Source organism: Anas platyrhynchos, chromosome 2 (genome assembly GCF_047663525.1).
Source record: "Anas platyrhynchos isolate ZD024472 breed Pekin duck chromosome 2, IASCAAS_PekinDuck_T2T, whole genome shotgun sequence".
Taxonomy (NCBI): Eukaryota; Metazoa; Chordata; class Aves; order Anseriformes; family Anatidae; genus Anas; species Anas platyrhynchos.
This window is the reverse complement of record NC_092588.1, coordinates 16,422,564-16,445,237: the sequence shown is the minus strand read 5'-3', so window position 1 is coordinate 16,445,237 and position 22,674 is coordinate 16,422,564. Positions and strand designations below refer to the sequence as shown.

At 33.1% G+C, this 22,674-nt stretch overlaps 1 protein-coding gene across 4 annotated transcripts in view; it reads right to left on the bottom strand.

Moving 5' to 3' along the window:
• CSMD3 (CUB and Sushi multiple domains 3) overlaps nucleotides 1-22,674 on the bottom strand; it is a 641,367-nt gene that overhangs the window by 553,213 nt on the left and 65,480 nt on the right. The window lies entirely within an intron of this gene.

The following is a 22,674-nucleotide window of genomic DNA, read 5'->3' as shown; positions in this document are numbered from 1 at the left end:
AAATCATGGCCACTTAATTCAAAACCACCCATACAAATGTGTTTTCCATACTGTTTATATAAAGACATGGTAGCATCTTCGCAAATAAATATATACGGATGTGAAACATATTTGCTCATCTATGAGAAAAACTATTTGCATAAATTCTTTTTTTTTTTTTTTTTTGTAAAAAACAAGAGGAACTCCATAGCAGTTAATGAGTCCTATTCTTCTGGTACAGTTCTGCTACAGATTATATCCATAATCCTTTTGCTGCTCCTCCCCAGATTTTGGGACTGGAAGAGGCTGAAAGGCTATTATGAGAAAGCTTTTTATAAACAATAATTCTGTTGTTTAAACTGTATGCTTAAAAGATCAAGATGAAATAGTCATCTGTTACATCCCTATGTTATCTCATGTAAAAACAACTCCACTGTGTATTTGTAAAACCAGAAAGAACTTATTAAGCTTTAATATATATAAATACATTAGTAAGATGAACAGCTTGTATGTTGATGACCAAGTGGATCAAAAAGATGGATCTGCCATGGATCCTCTTCAATGTGACTATCCCCAAATTCCTGAAATAGCCTCCACATAAAAAATGTAGGACTATTGTTAAAAAAACGTGAAAATTCTTCTTCTTCTTCTTCTTCTTCTTCTTCTTCTTCTTCTTCTTCTTCTTCTTCTTCTTCTTCTTCTTCTTCTTCTTCTTCTTCTTCTTCTTCTTCTTCTTCTTCTTCTTCTTCTTCTTCTTCTTCTTCTTCTTCTTCTTCTTCCTCTTCTTCTTCTTCTTCAGAGAAAAACATTTGTTTAGGAAAAATGAGAAATCAATAACAATTATTAAAAAAATCCCTCTCTGTATCCTGGCAGGACATGTTTTTCTTTTGCTCTAAGTTTCAGTTATAGCAGTTCCTAATTGCTTTCTCCAGGCTTTCTGCTCTTTGATCCCTTAAAAAATTAAATTATTTTTCCCGCTTTGCCTTTTGTGCTCCAGAAACTTCTCTTCCCTAAGTGCATTCAGAGCAAGTGTCTTCCACTAAGAGGAGAATTTCATTGAGAGAGGCAGCTGCTCGGCATGCTTTTTCAGAGAAAGATGATATGCTTTTCATAACAAAATACAAACAAGATGTCATTTTTTTACGTATATATTTGAGCTCATTAAATCATCTTCATTATGGCACATTCACAAGCATGTCTTCATGTTGAACATTTAAATGTGCAGAGATCCTTATTCTGAAGTGTGAAGTAGAAATCTCTTAAGATTATACACTTTGTATTGTAGCACTGTAAAGTAATTTTTTTTTTTTTTTTTATAATAGAAGAGGAACATGTATAATTTTATTTATTTTTTAAATCTTAGCTTTTTCGTATTTATCTCCAAAAGTAAGAAAAGATTACTTTTATACAGTATGATTATTATTTTACAGTCAATATATCATAGATATGTAGGACAGAGGGAATGGAAGGTCCTCTTAGAGAGTAATTAGGGCTTTGTTTGCCTCATCTGACATGCATAACAAATTTTACCTTCTTCTGCAAATTAGCTTAGAGAATTCATTTTCATGTCAGTACCTATTATGACTCATTTGTTATTTTCATTGCTAGTAGTCTGTTTTATTTATTTATCTCTTTCTGAATCTCTCCCTCATATACTGTTTTAGTTCTTTATGTGTTATTATTTATTATTTAGGCTCAGTTGTTTTGTTTAGCACTTTAAAAATCTTTTGGAATACGGTTTGTGCACGAGTCCCTTTACAAAATTAAACTTATCATATGACCCTCATCATAGAACTCTAGCACCTTCCCCCAAACACAGTCACTGGAATAAAACATTTAAAATAGCTAATGGTCTGTTCATATCTTTAATATATTCTCTCTCTCTCTTTTTTTTTTTCTTAATTTATTTTATTATTTTTTTTTAATAAATCTCTTGCTGAGGTCTACTTCAAAATAATCTAAGATAAACCTTAGAGAGAGAGACACTTGAAAATTATATAGTGTGTGCTGATAATTTCTGTCCATCTCTCCAGACCAAATATGGAAAACACAATGTGAACTTTAGCTCAATGTTATAATGCAGTTCCATAATTCCAAACCTGTGTCACTGCTGCCGTGTCTAACGTGGGATACCAATTACACATATGTTACTGTGTTCATTCAATGTGAGCTATAACAAAAAACTCAAATACAGATTTTCTGTGACCAAAAAAAATCATATTTTTTCCATGAAAAGAACAGTGTCTATACAGAAAAATGACAGGGAAAAAATAATAATAATAATAAAGTGCTCTGCAAGGTTATATGCTTTCTACTAAGGAATATCTTAATGAAACCAATAATTATTCCTATCCACACATACATATGAAATAATGCATAAGATAATTCCATAAGATATAAAACTTCCATAAGATATTAAACTTCCATAAGATATAAAACTTCCATTTGCTCCTTATGTTGCTTATCCAAATTATAACAAAAGAAAATTATTCATACATACCAAGATGAAAAACTTGGACATTTTTCAGTGATGACTAGTAGAATGTAACAGAGCTATGCGTGTATCAGAAGATATGTATTCAAATCCAAAAGGGGAAAAGCAATGAAATTTGATTTTGATAGGTCTGTTCTTTTTGCCAGTAAAACAAACAAATAAACAAAGAAACAAATAAAAAACATGGCAAAAGAATCCATATAACATACACTTTAATCTCTACTTTCAAAACAAATGCAAAGGCAAATTTCATGCTGAAATAACTGCTAATGCATACTGTGATCATTTTCATCTGGATTTCATAGCTAACATTTAGAACATGATTTACTTGCAAACGTGTTTTTCATTAAAGGGAAGGATTCATTCAAAGCACGAGATAAAGAATTTTGAAAAGATTGAAGTTGCTATAGAAAAGAAAAATACTTATTAAGTGTGAAGATGCACAACACCATTGATAAAGCCCTCTTGATTCAAAGTTTCCAATGTACTGTTTCTTACAAGATGTTAAAATTCAGTTATTTAATTCTCGCCTGTCTTATGGGGGTAAATATTTATTGAAATCATAAAACATCACCTGATTTCAATCATGCTTTGGGTGATGGTGGAGTCACAATAAACATCAGTAACATCAGTTTTTACCTCATGTAAGTATTCAATTTTCATTTATTTCTACCAAGGCAAGTATCATAGAATCATAGAATGGCTTGGATTGGAAGGGACATTAAAAATAAGGTCCACTTAATTCCAACCCCCCTGCCATAGGCAGGGATGCCACCCACTAGATGAAGTTGCCCAGGGCCTTTTCCAACCTGGCCTTGGACACCTTCATCCGCAACTTCTCTGGGCAACCTATTGCTTCACCACCCTCTGAGTTAAGAATTTCCTCCTAATATCTAATATAAATCTCCCATCTTTTAGTTTTAAACCATTCCCCTCTTATCCTGACTGAGCAAACTTTGTGGTCCTCTCGTGGACCCATTCTAACAGGTCAACATCCTTCTTGTGCTGGGGGTCCTAGACCTCAATGCAGTATTCCAAGGGGGGCCTCACAAGGGCAGAGTAGAGAGGGACATCATCTCCCTTGACCTGCTGGTTCTTTTGATGCAGCCCAGGATGCAGTTGGTTTTTTGGGCTGCAAGCATGCACTGCTAGCTCATGTTGAGCTTTTTGTCCATCAGAACCCCCAAGTCCTTCCATGCAGGGCTGCTTTCAATGAGTTTTTCTCCCAGTCTGTACTCATGTCTGAGATTGCCCCAGGTCAGGTGCAGCACCTTGCACCTCGAATTGTTGAACCTCATTAGGTTCCCATTGGCTCTCTTCTCAAGCTTGTCCAGGTTCTTTTGGATGGCATCCTTTCCTTCTGCAGTATCAACTGCACCACTCCACTTGGTGTCATGTGCAAACTTTCTGAGGGTGCACTTGATCCCATTGTTTATGTTGCTGATAAAGACCTTAAATAGCACTGTTCCCAAGATACATCCCTGAGGGGCACCACTCATCACCAACCTCCTCCTGGACATACAACTTTTATCCACCTCTCTCTGGCCGTGGCCACCCAGCCAAATCCTTATACACCAAACAGTTCACCCTTCAAATCAAAGTTCACCTCTTCAAAGACCAAGATGTTGTGTGGAACTGTGTCAAAGGCCTTACAGAATTCCAGGCAGATGACATTGGTTGGTCATCCCTTATCATCTGATGGAGTCATTCCAACATTGAAAGCCAATCGTTTTGGACAGGAAAAAAAAGCCCTCAGTAAGGCCATGCTGTCTGTCTTAGACCAGCTCCTTGTCTTGCTTGTGCCTTGATGTTGCTTCCAGAAGGATCTGTCCCAGAATCTTTCCAGGCACAGACTCACTGGTCTGTAGTTCCCCAGGTTTTCCTTTCTACTGTTTTTTAAAATGTCAATGATGTTTTTTCCTTTTTCCATTCACTTTGCCTGTCATTTTTTCCACATAAATACAAACATTAATTTCCTTTCTTTAATATTCTAGATTTTGTTTCTTCCTGCACTTCACTTTCTTCTCTACCTCCCTCAAATGTCCTGCTGTTTTCATACTTTCTCTACAGCGCTTTCAGAGAATGGATGACTTTTATTCTAAGGACACTCATTAGTGTCCGTTCTCAGCAGACTGCTATAACCCCCAGTATTTTCTCAGTTTCATTTTCCTCCATTTTAGGTGTGGAAGGTGTACATATATTTTTTTCTTATTTCCTTGGTTTTATACTGTTTCCCTCAATCTAAAGAAATTCCAGACATTTCTAACAAAGCCTGATAAAGAGCACAAAAATCTAATGTTTTTAAAGTACACAATGTAAGATCAACATTACAGTGCATCTGAAAACCAGCTTTTATGAATTACAAGAAATTTAGGACTTCCTAAGTTAACCAAATTGCCATTTCATTTCTATTTATTTTAAAGGACATTTGCTTTCACAAGTGAGGTAATTGAAGGCTTGTTCTCTGCACAGTTCAATGTAAATGCTGCCAATATATAGATAACAGAAAGTGTTCAGTAGAAGCTGCTTTTAAGACTCTTTCTATATGATTTACATCATTTTAAGGCTGTAAGAAGAGATAGCTATACTCCTTTGCAGATAATTGTATAAAATAGGTTGTCTTGCCCTTGCATAAGCAAATGCTTATAACAAAGAGACAAAATGACTTTTTCAGTCATTTCATAGTGTTGGCTTATAACCAACTCAGTGAAACTGGTACAAAATACCAGCCAAAAAAATAAGCTATCACTGTCAAACAGTTATCACTGCATTTGAAGAACTTTGTGGAAGTACTGTTTTTCCTTCAAAGACTAATTTCTTATCTGTGTTACAGGCATCTTTTCTGAAACAGGTTCAGAAACTTCTCTAAGTCCTCTACTTGTCTCAGCCTATCTACCACCCTATAAATCAACCAACAGATGAAGATGGTCACTTCCCTGAGAAAACACAAGATTTTTCCCTGCCCTTAGGCACTGAGATACATTGTTTTGTTCATAACTCCTTTACAGGAGGTAACCTTGTGTTTCTATTTTAAAAACATTGCTTCCAGTGCTGTAGGATGAAAGTCTGTCTTCAGCAAGGCAGCTGATACACACTGAAGATTTTCTCCCCAGTATGAAATTAATTTTCTTTTTGAGGATATTTCAATACTTCTTTCTAGTTCCTCATGTAATAACTCTGATGCCTTTTATACAGGAGTTCTGCTGTTTCAAAGTAACTGCCTTCTTGCTCATGCAGCCAAAGAAGGGTAATCTCTCAGATGTAACAAACATCTGGGCAATTGCACTAAACATAAAAACAAGAGCAGACATTTGAAATCCCATCAGAGTGAATTAAAAATCCTCCCTGGGATTGAAAACCTGCCATATTTAATGGCACCTCACACCTGCTTACTGCTGCCAAACTGCAGGGGAATCAGATTTCTTGTTTGGGGAGATTGCAGATGAACACTAAAGGTGTTTGTTTGTTTAAGAATTTGGATCCAAATAATATATTTCCTGTCTCAATGGTATTTTTATAGCCTTCTTCTCTCACCTGGGTCTAAGGATATACATTCGGAGCAATGACTTCTTCATTTTAGGAGAACTAATCGTGGAAAATACCTTCATCAGTACTCTGACCCTCTGCTCTTTTTCTCCTTCTATTCACTCTCCCTGTAATTCTTAAACTTGAAAAGTCAAAAGTATCCATCATGCAAGCAAAAATTGATCCAGGACTCAGCTTCCTGGCATACCTAAAGAGGACACCTTATCAAAGTCATGCCTGGAAATAAATTCATACAGGTTTCATTTTTGATTACATGGAACATTTAATTCATGGAAAAGACATAAACAGAGATTTCACAGTAAAGACAAGCTTTTTAAATAATTTTATTTAATTAGTATTCCCTTACACTCTTACTTTTTTTTTTTTTTTCCAAAGCTAAACACATCTAAAGATTATGTAGTGTATTTAATTCGTTGCTTTTTTTTTTTTTTTTAACGTGTGATCTGAGAAAATGTTATCTTCATAATTAAGTCAGAATATTTTTAACGTTAGTTTAGAACCATCACTTAACAAGACAAAATGGCATGACTTCCAGAATAATATGGACTGCTAACACCATTTTGGAGCATTTCTGTTATTTTAGGTATAACAATTTCTAATTCATATAAACTGACTACTTGAAGAGTAACATATCTTAGAAAAAGATATCTTTTCATTAAAATGTGCTGGTAAAAGTTGTCAGTCCTTTTCATGTGAACAGCATGAAAGACTGTCAAGATACAACCATTACAATAGAAGGTCAACTTAAAAGTTCTGAAGTAGTTTATCATTTAGTTGAATCCATGCAACATATTGCTTTTCAAGCTTCATTGCTATTGCATTTATTTCCTACTAAATTTAGATATTGATAGACAAAAAGATTTTCCGCAAAGTGCAAGCCTGTGGGCATCTGGACTATAAATAGATAGTAAAGCTTGAAAAAATCTTGTGTGTAAAAAAAATAAAGAATAAAATAAATTGTCTACAACAGAATAATTAATTAGCAATAGTAAGAAATTTGTAAATATCAGAATTATTAAATAAACAAAAGAAAGCAGTTGCACAAGATATTCTAAGTCTTTGAATATAAGCAAATACCCACTTTAAAAACAGGTTATAACAAAATTCACTTCTGAAGAAACTGAGATACATTTAGTATTATACTTTTAAAATAAACTTTAAATGCTCAGAAACCAAAATAACAATTTTCATGCTACTTGTAACATTAAAATCTTGGATCTGCATTATGGACCAAACTAAATTCAGTTAGCAAAAATCCTTAGAAGAACAGCCCACCTCTAAAAGTAATATATGTTGCAATATGATTTCCTCAAGAACTAGCACAGATCTTTTTTAAAAGCATAAATGAATTCTGTCACACAAACTTTCTAAAAAAGTAGTTTTAGCGTGAAGCAGTCTTTTAATAAATTAAAATTCCTTCTTCTCATCCAAAAATGTACAGATTTTTATTTTTTTTTCAAAGCATTTCTGTGTCTAAATGTAGAGTTAACTTTTCAGATATAGTCAGTTCTGCCTACTTTCAAATTTTGAAAAACTCTCACTGTGCATTTGTGAATTTGCAATAGGTGAAAATTTAAAAATCTTTACTATGTATTTCTGTCATAAATGTTTTTTAATCATAACCCAGAATATAAATTTCAGTAGTCAATTGAGTCAGTACAGACTGAGGAAAGATCAAAAAAAAGTTACAAAGTATCTTTAGTCATTGAGATATCACAGAATTTCTAGGTTGGAAGAGACCTCAAGATCATCGAGTCCAACCTCTAACCTAACACTAACAGTCCCCACTAAACCATATCCCTAAGCTAAAAATATCTCAGTTTGCAAGATTCTAAAATGAGATGTCAATTTACATCACTAAATCAATAACTTTACTATTGCTACTATTGTTTATATTATGCTAATTCCTACCAAATATTTCAGTATGTATAAATAAATAAATAAAATACAATATAATGTAATATATAATATAAAATATATGATATAATATATATATATATAAAGCTATCATGGAAGGCTTGACTCTAAAATATGTGGTACTAAATAAAACAAATAACTGGGTAGAAAGAAAAACAAATAAAGTTTACATATCTATTCACTGGAAAACGCTTCCTAGTCATGGGAATTTTCCTAGGAATGATGATAAAACTGATGGTAGTTCTACTTTATACCAGGAACAATACAAATGCTTTTGAATTTCTGGCATTGATAGCTCTTGAGTTAACCTCATTTTTTAGAATATTTAACAGAGATAGCTGTTAAAATATTACAGAGACAAGCAGGATGATCAGGAGTTATTTCAGATTATGGCCCCACAGCCACAAGAGGTACTGCTATTACTGTAAAGTTTTATTCTGGTACAGTTCCAGAGACAAACTCCTTTGTTGCAGAGGTAGCCAGATGTCCAGAGGAGCTCAACATATTACGATAAAACTTTGGGATTTTATGAGAATAACTAGGTTTTAAACTTAGGTTGATGAGGAGATTCACTGGGCAGCCATCCTTGACAGTGAAACTTGGAGAGAGGCAAGGAAGGACATATTAAATGATTCATCCATCCCAGATGATTTTGCTATACAAAGTGAGATAAAAATCAATCAAAGAATGAAAGAATCATAGAAACATAGAATCATAGAATGGCTTATATTGGAAGAGACATTAAAGATCACCTAGTTCCAATTCCCCTGCCATAAACAGGGATGCCACCCACTACATCAGGTTGCCCAGGGCCTCATCCAACCTGGCCTTGAACACCTCCAGGGACAGGGGCATCCACAGCTTCTCTGGGCAACCTGTTCCAGTGCCTCACTTCCCTCAGTGTAGAATTTCCTCCTAATATCTGATCTAAATCTCCCCTTTTATTTTAAAACCATTATCCCTTGTCTAATTAAGTCATGCTCCATCTTTTTAAAAAACCTTCTTTAAGTACCAAAAAGCTTCAATAAGTTCTCCCTGGAGCCTTCTCTTCACTAGGCTGAACATCTCAGACTTTCTTCACAGCAGAGATACTCCAGCCCTCTAATCAACTTTGTGGTCCTTCTCTGGACCTGCTCTAACAGGCCAACATCCTTCTTGTGATGGGGGCCCTAGACCTGGATGCAGTATTCTATGTGGGGCCTCACAAAGGCAGAATAGAGTGGGAAAATCCCCATATATAGTAATTACCATCAAGATTTTTTTTTTTCTCTCTGTCTGGCTATTTAAAAGCTAGATTTTAACTTTGAGCATTTGCAGAAAAGGCAAAAAGTAATACATTTTTAATGGTATGATTACCAGGATTACTTCCTTTCCTTCCTCCCTTGAAAGTAACAGACAAACCTCAATCACTCTATCCCAGCATGAAAAATAAATAAATAAATAAAGTTTCTCTGTAATTTACCAGTTAACCCATTGTCATATTTCTGTCAATATCTTATAACAAAACATGTTGAGTCGCCTGATCTCTTTTTCAAGAAAAAAGTTATGTGATAAGCCAGACTGAAGAATTTCAGTAGAAAAGGAACACATAAAACCATTTAAGAATGAAAACAAAACAAACAAAGAAAACAAACAAACAAAAGCATCTATAAAGGGAACCAGTGCAGCACTGAAATCGCAAAAATGGCAAGAAAAAATTTTACAGCAGTTTTAACTTGGATGTCATAACTTAATTTGACATGTAAAACTTTTTTTAAAAAGTTACATAATTCTGTATTAAGAAATTATTCTTGTAAATAGTGAGATTTTTACTGTTCACTTGATGTCTTCATGTTCAGTTGCATGAGACAAAGGAATCTGACATTTTTTTGCAATATCTGCTGATTGGAATTTGGACAGTTTGGCTAATAGAGTAAATATTAACAGTTCATAAATGTTCCATACATACCATTACGCAAAGAATACAAATACTTCATGCCTAGTAAAAATGTAAATATCTGGTCCAGGTCTTTTTCTCTTGGGTGTAATCACATATCAGCAATAAATAAATAAATAGTTGGGTTAATTATTTCTTGATACTTAATGACTAGTTGTTATATAATGGCTCAAGGCACAGCCTTGGATGTACAGTTGCTCCTTCCCAGCCATTAATACTCAGCAGGAGCCTGTGTCTCTTGTTATAAAGTTAGTAACAAGCATCATTTTCTATTACATTGTGTGACTTCATAACTTTAATTGATGCACTGTCTGGTTTTAGCTTATTTAATCTTTTGGCAATTGTTACTCCAAGAGTACATTTATCAGTACTTATATCTGCTTTCAGTATCTAATATTTCTGAAGTTAATCAGTATCCCACATTTTAATAAATAAATAAATAAACAAACAAATAGAAATTGCTGGTAATAATGCTGCTGGCTTAATCAACCCCATTAATATGAAAAACTAGCTCTAATAGGAAAGCTATTACTTTGAAACAAATCCCATTGCACTGAAACATTCTCAGCAGTAACGGATCTCAGCAGAGTATTAAAATATGTTCAGTGTTGAACAAGGAAAGAGAATCCTTCATGTCTTTCTCAGGTTGAATCAACCATATCCTCTTTTTTGAGTACTAGGTAACAGCAGCGTCTCAACAAAATTTTCAGGAGGGAGGCACTCCTTTCATAGGTCTTTAGGCACTGTATACTTTGATTTTCATTTTAACACTAAAAAAAAAAATAAATAAAAAAAATGTGATACTCTTGGAACCTATAAATATTAAGGAGTTCTTTTTCTCCTTTCCTTTCCTTTCCTTTCCTTTCCTTTCCTTTCCTTTCCTTTCCTTTCCTTTCCTTTCCTTTCCTTTCCTTTCCTTTCCTTTCCTTTCCTTTCCTTTCCTTTCCTTTCCTTTCCTTTCCTTTCCTTTCCTTTCCTTTCCTTTCCTTTCCTTTCCTTTCCTTTCCTCTCCTCTCCTCTCCTCTCCTCTCCTCTCCTCTCCTCTCCTCTCCTCTCCTCTCCTCTCCTCTCCTCTCCTCTCCTCTCCTCTCCTCTCCTCTCCTCTCCTCTCCTCTCCTCTCCTCTCCTCTCCTCTCCTCTCCTCTCCTCTCCTCTCCTCTCCTCTCCTCTCCTCTCCTCTCCTCTCCTCTCCTCTCCTCTCCTCTCCTCTCCTCTCCTCTCCTCTCCTCTCCTCTCCTCTCCTCTCCTCTCCTCTCCTCTCCTCTCCTCTCCTCTCCTCTCCTCTCCTCTCCTCTCCTCTCCTCTCCTCTCCTCTCCTCTCCTCTCCTCTCCTCTCCTCTCCTTTTTCTTTCTTTTTTCCTTCTCTTTTTTTCATCTCCCTTTCCTTGTAACATTTTCCTCCCAGTACCAGGAGGAGCAGAAGCTCAGTGGTGTGCTCATCTATTCTCTCCCTCTGTAGGGGAGAGAGAAATGCAGGGAATCCCAGGACAGAATCTCTAATCCTAAAATCAGACTTTTATGAGTGCATGGTACAGTTGTCAGGGAGAGGGCAGTGAAGAGGGAGAGATGAGTGGAAAACAGCAGTACTGCTTAACCAGCTCTTGAGAAACACAATGAAAATTGTATCATCTCTGCAGCTGATGCTGAATGTTCTGCACTGGTTTTCTCTTCAGAGTGCTCCAGTTCACATCAGTGAGCAACACCTTAACAGAAAACATTCAGACAAGAGCTAGAGAGCAAGCACAATAATCAGTGAAAAATATATTAACAGAAATCTTCTACCTTCCCACACAAAATATCTTCTTTTCTTTGTGTTATAAAACTTCTGTATCTGTGCAAAATTTGATGCAATAACAAATTTTAATTGCTGCTTGGTGTGCCAATAGAATGCTCTACAGGAATGAGGAGTGGTATATTCTTTTATTTCTTATTTACTATCTCTATAATTAAGAGTGTATGATTATGCTATTAGTGCAGTGAAATGGAAATAGAATCCACAACCGGTATGAATAACTTACCCAGACTGCATGGAAATTACAGAATTTTCAAACAAAAGGTAATTGTATTTTTCTTTCTCTTTTAATTAATTTATTGTAATTTAAGGTATGTTACAAAGTTATTAATGCAGTGTAATAAGCTGAAACCTATGCACAGTGAAACTAACAACTTTTTAGAAATAGCGTTTCTTGGATGTAAAGGATGCACTGAGTTTGTTGAATTACTGTGGCTAAATGCATATGATGTGGCTAAATCCATATGTGAAGAGAGGGAATGCAACTGCTGCTCAGTGCATTCAGAAATCCAGATTGCTGAACTATAATTGTTAATCAAAGTAACTGGTAGAAATCATCAGAAAGCTTAAAGAAAGCAGTACTCCATATAAAAAAGCTGAATATTGAATACATTTATGCCCAGATTCAGTGACTTCTTGCCTTACTTAAAAGTTTATAGCACTCTCTGAAAGTTCAACATACATGCAGGAGCAAAATGCAGACAGAACTCTTCAAAAACATTAAATTATGGAGGTAATGTAATCAAGAGAATACCTTTGAAAACATTCATTCAAGAATACAACTACATTTGTACTTGTCTGGAAAATGTTTACTTGTACTTGAAGAGGAAATGCAAACATTTTTTTTAAGCTACACTAGACATAATTGTATTAACAACAATAGAATTTCATGCACTAAATACCCACTGAAACAGGAAATTTGATACTGTAAGGTATGTTCTAACATTCAGAAATACTGAACATAAGGCAGCTCCTAATAAGAATCAGACTGTTTATTTATATAAATACCGGTTATATTGTTAAATTTCATTTAGAAGATGTGGGCCACTTTCACTTATTACATTTTTTCCCTTTAGAATTTAGTTCACCAAACACCTTTAGAAAAAAATGCTCTCTTGTTAACAAAACAAAACAAAACAAAATAAAATTATGATAGATGAGCAGAAATTGAAAACAAATGAAAAAAGAGAAAAACCTCACCAACCAACAAAATGCAATAAATAATTTAATAATATTGAGGTATGTTTCAATACAATATTCAGAATTAATAAAATCAGAAGATTTAACTTATTTTCTTTAGACTTTCATCCCTTATAAAATCTTCATAAAATTCACAGATCCAGCAGAACAGTTAGACATGTTCTCCACCCAAGGAATTCTTTCCTGTTTTGCATGTAGATTTGGTCAATACTTTCCTATACTATAATACTATATAAACTTCAATGATGATAAACTTCAATATAGATGATATTTTTTCTCTGATTATGCTTTAAAAGTAATAGTTGTTGACAATCAATTAATATTTTCTTTTCTCTTATTCCTAAAACTACATGCCTCCCTATTTTTAATTAATTAATTAATTAATTTTGATTTTTTACAGTAATCTGAAGAAACATTAAGGAAATACTATTTTTAAAAAATTGCCAAAAAACACCAATGGGATGTTGAATTGAAGCTAAAAACAGCAGTATAAAATCTATGGCAATATAGACTTCAGTAGCATGCAGAAGCTAGAAGAAAATACTGAAAAAAAAAAAAAAGAAAGAAAAAAGAAAAAAAATTGAATAATAGTATGAACTTAGTATTTATTGAAAATAATAAAATAAAATAAAATAAAATAAAATAAAATAAAATAAAATAAAATAAAATAAAATAAAATAAAATAAAATAAAATAAAATAAAATAAAAACAGATGACCAAGATATTAAAATGCTGTCAGTCATGCAATGAAACAAATACAGTAATGCTTAGAGTTTTCACCTGGCATGGGAATTGCAATACTTGATGTCCTAAGTGGTATTAAATATCAGAATATACAGAAGTTTTTAATAAATACTATAACTTTGTTTTATTTTTTCTTGTGTAGTAGCATACTGGAACAGGTCACTTGAACAAATTATCATGGCTTGGACTATGAGAAAAAGAAAAAAAGGCTCTGAAGCCTAGAGTCATCAAAATAAGTTAGAGTGAAAACAGTGGTATGACTTATATGAATGTCCGAAAAGATTTGAACAATGTCCTTCACAAGAGCTTTTAAAGACTGTAAATTGAGCAGCAAAGCAGGTTGAAAGATAACATGTTGGTACAGATGGCAGTGAGGAAGTGAGTAGAAATGCATTATTAATCATATTTATTATTTCAGCATCTATGAACAAGGCTAGAATCAAACTTCACTGTTCTAACTTCTTATGAACATAGTACACCTTTTTTTTGCCTGGGTGTATCAGATTATAAATTGGAGTGTTAAGAACAGAGAGAAAGAACACTCTGTACTACATCTGTAGTACTTTATTTATTTATTTTTAATGGTTGATGATTTTGGAAAAGGGTAAAAGAAAAGGCACCAGAACTTCCCAGTGATTATATTGTTTGAGATGTGCAAAGACAGAAAATGCCAGGATGTTCATAAGGACCAAAACAGGTGTTGACGGAAATGATGGTGGGTGAAAATGGCATAAATTAATATGATTTTAATTATCTTCTAAATGAAATGTAACTTGTATAAAATTAATGGAAAAATATATATAAAAAAAAAGCCAACAACTACAAACCACTACTTGGACATCTTTTTATCTGATCTTAACTGTACTGAGACTGATCTAAATAATGCCTTTCTCTTATTTTATTTCATTATTTTATTTTATTTTATTTTATTTTATTTTATTTTATTTTATTTTATTTTATTTTATTTTATTTTATTTATTTTATTTTATTTTATTTTTAAAGGTAATATCACAAAGATAATTTAATGCTGTTATTTTGAACCAATGAATCTGGAAGTTTTCACCTGAAGTAATAACTCACTTCCTTATCTACTATAAATTGGAATAACTCTAATGAATTTAAGCAAGTTACAATGGTATAAAACAGCTGATACCTGTTCAACTGCATTCATAAACACATACAATACAGGAACAACCAGAAAAATATGTGCATAGACTCTGTGAGACTAATTGAAAGGAGGTGATTTAACAGATATAGATAAGAATGAAATGTGTAGGTTGGACACTTCAGATAAGATGCTCTGGAACTATTGTTTTGCCAAATTCTTGTGTATTAAAAGAATTATACAGTGTATATATAAATAAAATTTAATAATTTATCTATTTAAATATAACCATTTAATTATATAAATACAATTAATTAATTTAAATATAATTTAATTAATTTAACCAGTGTGTTCTGTGGAATTTGTTCATACAAGAAAACATGTAGCATGTGAATTTACATAAAATGCAAGATGGAAAGGATTCCAACAATTACATTTCATAGGAATAGAAGCAGTCACTTTCTAGATATTGATACCTATAACTACATAATGTGATTATGAAAATACAGCTACTGAATTTTCTCTCCTGTAATTTCACTAGTCCTAGCATTTCTAAGATCAAAAAAGATTCAGAAAAATGTTCAGATGTTTAAACCTACACTATCCTACAGAAACTTTTCAGATGAACCACTAACTGAAGCTGCAGTTGAACAGTCAGAATTTAGCTCCATTTCAAAGTGCTCTAGAGAAAACCCTTCTATGTTCTTTCCTTTTAAAACTATACAATGATAATAAGGGTATGAAATTACACAGTCCAAATAATGTATGTAATATACCTATTGTGACTGTAACAAGGTTTTTGAATCCCTGTATGTAGTCCTATTTTCTCACTTTCTTGTTAATTTAGAGAAAAATGATGTAAACTAACTAAAATAGTATAACTAAACTAGTATAAACTAACAGTTTATATGCTTTTCTCTTTTCTTCTCTATGTTAAAGTGATACCACACCAATACACCTGATTACAGAGTCATTGTGATGAACATCACAGTCTTTTTAACATCCTAAGTATTTATTACTATCAAATTTAAATTTAGTAAATACTGCTTGTTTTTTGTTGTTGTTAAGCAACATCATATCTGTATTTTTCTCATCGGCTTTCCTATATGAACAGAGATGCCTTATGTTTTCCTTATTATTGCATGCTTCCCACCTAAACAGTACATGTTCTCACTGATGGCCCCTAACATTAAAATGGAAAGAAACAATGGAGGAAAGAATTTCTGCCATTGGCTGAAATAATAGGGAAATGTGTACTGCACATTCACAGAACCATATGTATAAAATATTGACAATGTCCAATATGAATTTTGTTTTCAAAACCACATTTATTTATTTATTTATTTATTTATTTATTTATTTATTTATGTTTTTATTTATTTCTCCCCAGGAAAGGATAATATTTGACCTTTTCCATATGAATAACTTGAATAACTTGAACTGTATTGCGAACCTGCTGTCAGTATTACCTTTCTACAACTTTCTCTGTTTTGAAAGAGAAAAAAAAACAACTAGCTTGAAACCCCTCCAGAATAAGACTTTTTTTCCCAATAGTAATAATTCCACTGATGAACAATGCAGCTCAAAACTTCCTACTGAAAAAGCAATAGACATCAACTGTATTATTTATCTTTATATATATATATATATATATATATATATATATACTATTTCAGTTTTGATTTATTTTTCTTCAAAGGAAATGGAACATTTTAATTCAAAACCAAGTGTGAAAATCTTTTCATGCAGCACAAAGGCATTAAGCCTGACAGGGTGCTTAAGTTATTTTGTCATCAGTCTTAATTTTCAAAATATTTATTGAAATGATACAGCAGTGTTTTTCTCTATGAATTAAAATTATGAATGCACTAAACACAGTAAATTATATATAAAAAAAAAATGTCAGCAGAGAATTATTTAGTAAAGAAACAAAAATATCTGACATGTTATATCTGTATTGCAAAAATATTTCTGCTTGTTGTTTAGATAAGATTACTTATTTATTTACAGAAGTTTTCCTCCAGACAAAAATAATATTACTTGGATAAGTAAAATTAAACATTAACATAACTCTAACAGTATGAACTGCAATACTGGAAGGGATGTTTTGCTTTTATAAAATGGCTTCTACAAAAAGATCCGGCCTCTGTTTGTTTGTTTGTTTTTGTGAGGAAGAAAAAGGATTAATGACACTAGGCATTTGCATTTTTGCTGAGATGTTCAAATATCTGAAGTCTGATAGCCAAATACACACACCAAGCTTCCAGTTTGGAAGAACACATATTTTCTTCCCAATCACCATATATGGTAAATGGTTCAAATCTCGCTTTATTTAAAATGAACAAGCAAACAGTCAAGCAAACAAACAAACAAACAAAAATTGGGGTACGTTTTTAACTTACAACTACTCAGAGCATTTCTGAAGGATTTTTCCTACTTTTTTTTTTTTTCTCCTAAACATTCAGATACATCAAGATGGAATAACATCATAAATTTGATATGGACATAGGACCTGTAAGTAAGAGATACAAATTTCCTACACAGGAAATTTTACTTTATAAAAAGCACAATTAAAAAATATTATCAAATAAATATTAATATCAAACACTTACTAAAGCCAAACTTCCTTCCATCATTTAGGTTGGCATTAGCATTCTAATGTATGTGAAAGGATTTTTAATTTATGTATTAATTCCTTGGTGCTGATAGGTGTATTTTTTTTATTCGTAAGCAGAAATTTTTTTTTTTGAAACATTTCCAGTGATGGTGATGTTCCTAAAGAAAATGTCAGCGTCATCTTTAAACATTTAGGATTCATTTGTTTCATCTCTACAATGTCTGCTTATGATAATAGTGGCTCATCAAATTTGAGCCAGAGGATTTATGCAAATAACTTAGATTATCGTTCATGGGAAAGAGTTATTAAAAAGATAATGGAAATAATCCTATGTTTTCAAAAAGTAAGAATAATTGAGGTGTTACAATATGCAAATTCTTGACCAGTTTCTGTTACTTGAGAAACATTTTATCTTCAGAAGTTCTAAAAATTTAACTTACATGGATTTGTATGAGTCTCTACTTACTCAGCTGTCTCCTTTTTAATTTAGATACAGTTTCCATTTGTATTACATTTCTTTAAAAATACCATTCCTTGTTTCTTTTCTCTTAAGCAACAGTTTGTTAAAACACAGGTCTGTTCTTGGAAACTCGTATCTATCTTATGTGGCTCTGCAGGTTTCCCATGTAACTACTCTGCTATTGGCTAGCTATATTGAACTTCATAAAGTGTTTTATGGTGTGCTTAGAGCTTTTGCTATTATTCAACCAGCAATTTTATTTCTCCTTCCATCCAAACTCCATTCTTATTTTGAATATCCTCCAGAAATAACTGGTTTTACCTTTTAATTTTCAAGTTATGGTTAATATGATATCATTGGTTGTTTATCAGTCATTCTTGCAAAATGTCAGTAGTATATCACTGAATTGGAGAACACGGAGAAAACTGCTGCAAACTGTATCACACCTCTAGTAATATCACACCTCTAGTAACGGTATCTGCCATTTGCACTCAGTTTGTCCCTTATTCATCAGAACAGTTTTGGCTGCATGATGGACATCCTTGTGATTTCTTCACAGGTGTTGTGTCCAAGACAATTTCAGTTTAGATAATCCATAACCATGAAAGCATAGAAGTATTGCAGCACTTGGCAATTTTTCACAATAGGTTATTTTCTATATTAGCAAATACTGCAATCCAAAAGCAGCACAGTTTCATAATGAAATAGCTGGAGCTAAAGAACCATATTTACTCTCTATGACTTTCAGACAGAAAACATATTTCTAAATAGTTATAAACAACTCTTTTTTTCTTTCTCTCTCTCTCTCTTTTTTTTTTTTATTTGATTTTTATTTTATTACAATACATAGTAGAATAGATAATGCATTTGTATATTACAAAGTAAAGTAGCTAAACACTGAGATTACTGTACTGGGTGGGTTACCTCATTACTCAAAGAGTTCTTCAGAAACTGATACATGTTTACATAATGAAATCTTTATCTGTTTAAAGAAAACACTGTAACTGAAAGTAAAACAATTAATGCAAGGCAATCAATCTCAACAAAGACACTTTTCAGGTCCAGTAGAGAATTTCTAAAAAGATCATCACTCTCGGAGACAGTAGTCATCTCAGAAAAGCACAGTGCAGATTTATAGAGGATATGCAAATGAGCCTTCCTGTAGTCAAGTAAACACCCTAAATGCTAAAGCTGTGTTATTCTGACATCAGTCTTTGAACTGTGGAAGGTTCATAATGTTCCATTTAAGAATGAGATGTAATTTCATAATTTTGCATCTTCTTTAGAAATACATGTCTTATGGCTAGATGTGCTTACCTGTGATATGTTTTTTGTTTTGTCTTTTTTTTTTTTTTTCTTTTTTTCCTAAGCATAGAATAAGCATATTGTCTTTGTGATCACTGGCTTGTCTCCACATACACGAAGGAGGGGAACCCCTTTGAATTCCACTAGGAAACATAGGAACTCCTATTCAAATAGGAGCCATAGGAACTCCTGTGCCACGGAGACTTGAACTCCTGCCACTGCTCCTAGGAAAGCATTCTGGTATTGCACAAGTCTAATTATAGGAAATTTATTAGAGTATGATGTGGGGTATGATGTGGGGGAGGGGAAAGATCCAAGTTTTTGTTTGTTTGTTTGTTTGTTTGTTTTAGGAGGTGGGGTAGGGAACATGCAAAAATGGGGAAATAAGAAGGTAAAAGTAATTTGTTACCTGTCAACAGTTTGTGTACACTTGTCTGGTCATGCCACATGCCCAGTCTGTCCTGTCTTCTCATTAAAAACTCCTTTTCTAACTCTTTCTTGGGCTTCTCTTTTCTGCATGTGTTTGGGGTATGAGTGCAGCAACTGGCGTGAGACTGTGAGAGACTGTGTCTATGAATCAGCAACTGGACAGATTGAAGTGTACAGCACATACACAATGTGATAGGTAGGGAATATCACACGAGACTAATCCAGTAAGTAGAGTAAAAGATTTGTATCCAGGTAGGGAAGCTAGATCTTGGACAGACCAAAGGGTCCATGTATGTTTATGTGTATGTATATACTTGTTTGGGACATGGGGATGCTGGGGCCTCTGAGGCTAGATCCAGGGGATGCCTGAGTGTTTAAAGATACTTAGGCAGGGATCCCTACTGTGATTATTCTTTGACTTAGAAAGTATTTTTGAAACTGGAGGTGGGAGAAATAGGAAGATAGATATTCAACCATGTCCATTGTGCTGTTTTATTGTATTTCTGTACTTAACTGTGCTTATTTTTAGGTAAAGAACATTTAAACCCCTAGAAATTAAATAAATCATAATTTCTGTTAGATGACACTTGTGGAAAATCTGTCCTAAAATAACCAAGAGTACAAAAGTGTTTGAATAGGACATAATTAATATGATACAAATTGGAAAAACAAAATGAAACAAAACACCAAAATGAACAAAAATCTCTCACACAAATGTCATATGACAAACAAACAAGACAGTCAATTCCAAGAAGGTTACAGTAGAATTGTAAAGCAACATTTCTGAAAGGTCTACCTCACGTTTATGTAAACCAGTTTAGATCGTGTGAAAGTGTAGGAAGTATACAGAACTGTATTCACAATTGATAATATATAAATCATTTCTCTAATTATGTGTTGTGTCACTGCTGCTTTATATCTCAAAGCTCAAACCACAAAACATTTGGTTGCTTAAACGACTAAGTGTAACTACTGTGAGGCAAGGGTTAGGTATCAACTTTCTGAAGAAATTTGAAATAACTGTATGTATTAGTGCAACTGAAAAGCTCCATCTGCTGGCTTCCAGATCCATTGCAATAATGCAGTTCTATTTATTCTTGGTAAGATGTTCTCACATTTTCCTCAGCCAGCATAAACTGAGCAATAACACCAGTAATACTCTCCACAGTTGACACACTCTCTGAGAAGACATCAATAACTTTGACCATCCACATGACCACATATTAGCCAAATAACTTGTAATTAGTTATTCTTAATTGGTTAATCTGTAAGAGTTACAGAAATTAGAATTTTACAGACTTCTGGGTTACGGGAATATGGAAATGCAACAAATCTCACTTGTGAAAGTTTATGTGTGTCCAAAATTCCAGTTATTTCTAGTGTTCCTTCTGCCCTGCCACTGTCACAAAGTCTTTCCTGATCAGGACCTAACAAATTATTATAGCTTTAAAACTGTAACAACCCCCACTGTGTGATACAAAATGTTAGGGAACAGATCCTTAGAACCTTTTATCAATGACATTCCTCATCTCATTCTTTCTCTGCTAAGAAAAATAAATGTTACTGAATAACCTTATACCTAGCTCTGGAAAAATCATTTCGGTAACAAAAGGAGCTGCACTGGTCAGCCAAACAATAATTTCGATCATAATATCAAAGGTCAGAATGTCTCCAGACATAAAATTCTCTGTATGGATTCTACTTTTGGGATCTAGGTAAGTGCAGAGGACACTCGTGTCATAGCAATGGACAAGTGGGAATCAGAACTTCAGAGAAAGGAAGCAGTTAAATAACAGAGAAAGATGGAGTTGCTGCAAACTTGCAAGTATAAGTCCCTATCTATACCACACTCTTGCCATAATTTAAAAGAACAATTCTTGGGAAGATGCCCATGTAATTTCAATTAGAATCCTATAATGAATTTGAAATTCACTAGTTCATAATATGAACTAATTAAACGAAATAATTGTTTCTCTTCTGATTTTCCTTTGAAGGAAAGTATCATGAGCTTAATTCCAAGGATTGTTGAAAAAAGTGCATATTTGAAAAAATTGCATGTGCATAAAAATTGCTCTTAAGAAACCTCAAAAGCTTTCCTGTGTTACATAGTGTTTTCTCTAGAATATTTTTTAAACAAAATAATTAAATTGATTTGAAAATGCATATAGATGCTTACAATTTTTCCCATAACATGGGCTATTTTAGACTACAAATTTTGAGATTAATAGAAACTGAAAGGTTATATTTATTTATCTGTGTACATCAACTGCTAGAACAGAAGAAGAAGGGATTGTGTAGAGGGATCTCAGATTCTCCTATTCTTAATCATAGTGAGTAGTTCCTGTAAATCTGGTTTTAATATGTAGGTTGTAAAGCTTTCAAGGCTTTTTAAGAACAATTCATGATGTTCTGTGTGTGTGATGGTGTGTTTTGTTTGTTTGTTCGTTGTTATATTTTAACATATATTTGAGATTATATTAAAACAATCAAAAGGAACACAAAAAGTGTATTTTACTCCTTCGTTCTACCCAAAACATTTAATGATGGCTAGCTCAAAAAATCTATAGTATTTATATTATTTTCACAATTATTCTAGTCATGAAGTACTAGGAAATGTGAATAGTCATAAACTACATGGTCTATATACACTTATCATATGACAAGTACATACAATACTTGTGTGTTGTGTGTGTGTTTGTATGCAATAAAAGAATTTTAAGCAGTTTTAGAAATGGACACAAAGAACCACTAAAGGAAAGGTTAGAAAGGTAGACCACTAAGCATGGGAAAAAAATATTTATGTATGGAAGTATTTAGTAATATGGGAATCACAGAGGATTCTTTAAGGTTTACTTTCAGTTTTTGGTTCACTCTTTCTGCAACATTATGAACTTAATTAAATTTCTTTGTGACTCAGTATTCATCTACAGAAATAGAATAATAATCATTTTCCTTTCCTTCAGGCCTACATATTTAACTTGTTAGTGCCATAAAGCACAGGCTAAATATTTTTCTTGTCTTTCATTTCCTGCTGTTATTTGGAAAAGATGTACCAGTCAGATGCTGTTGAATTATCTTATGTTGGGAAAGATAATACTGGAAACTTGAAAAAATCCAAGTTCACAAACATACGTGTAATTTAAGGATAAA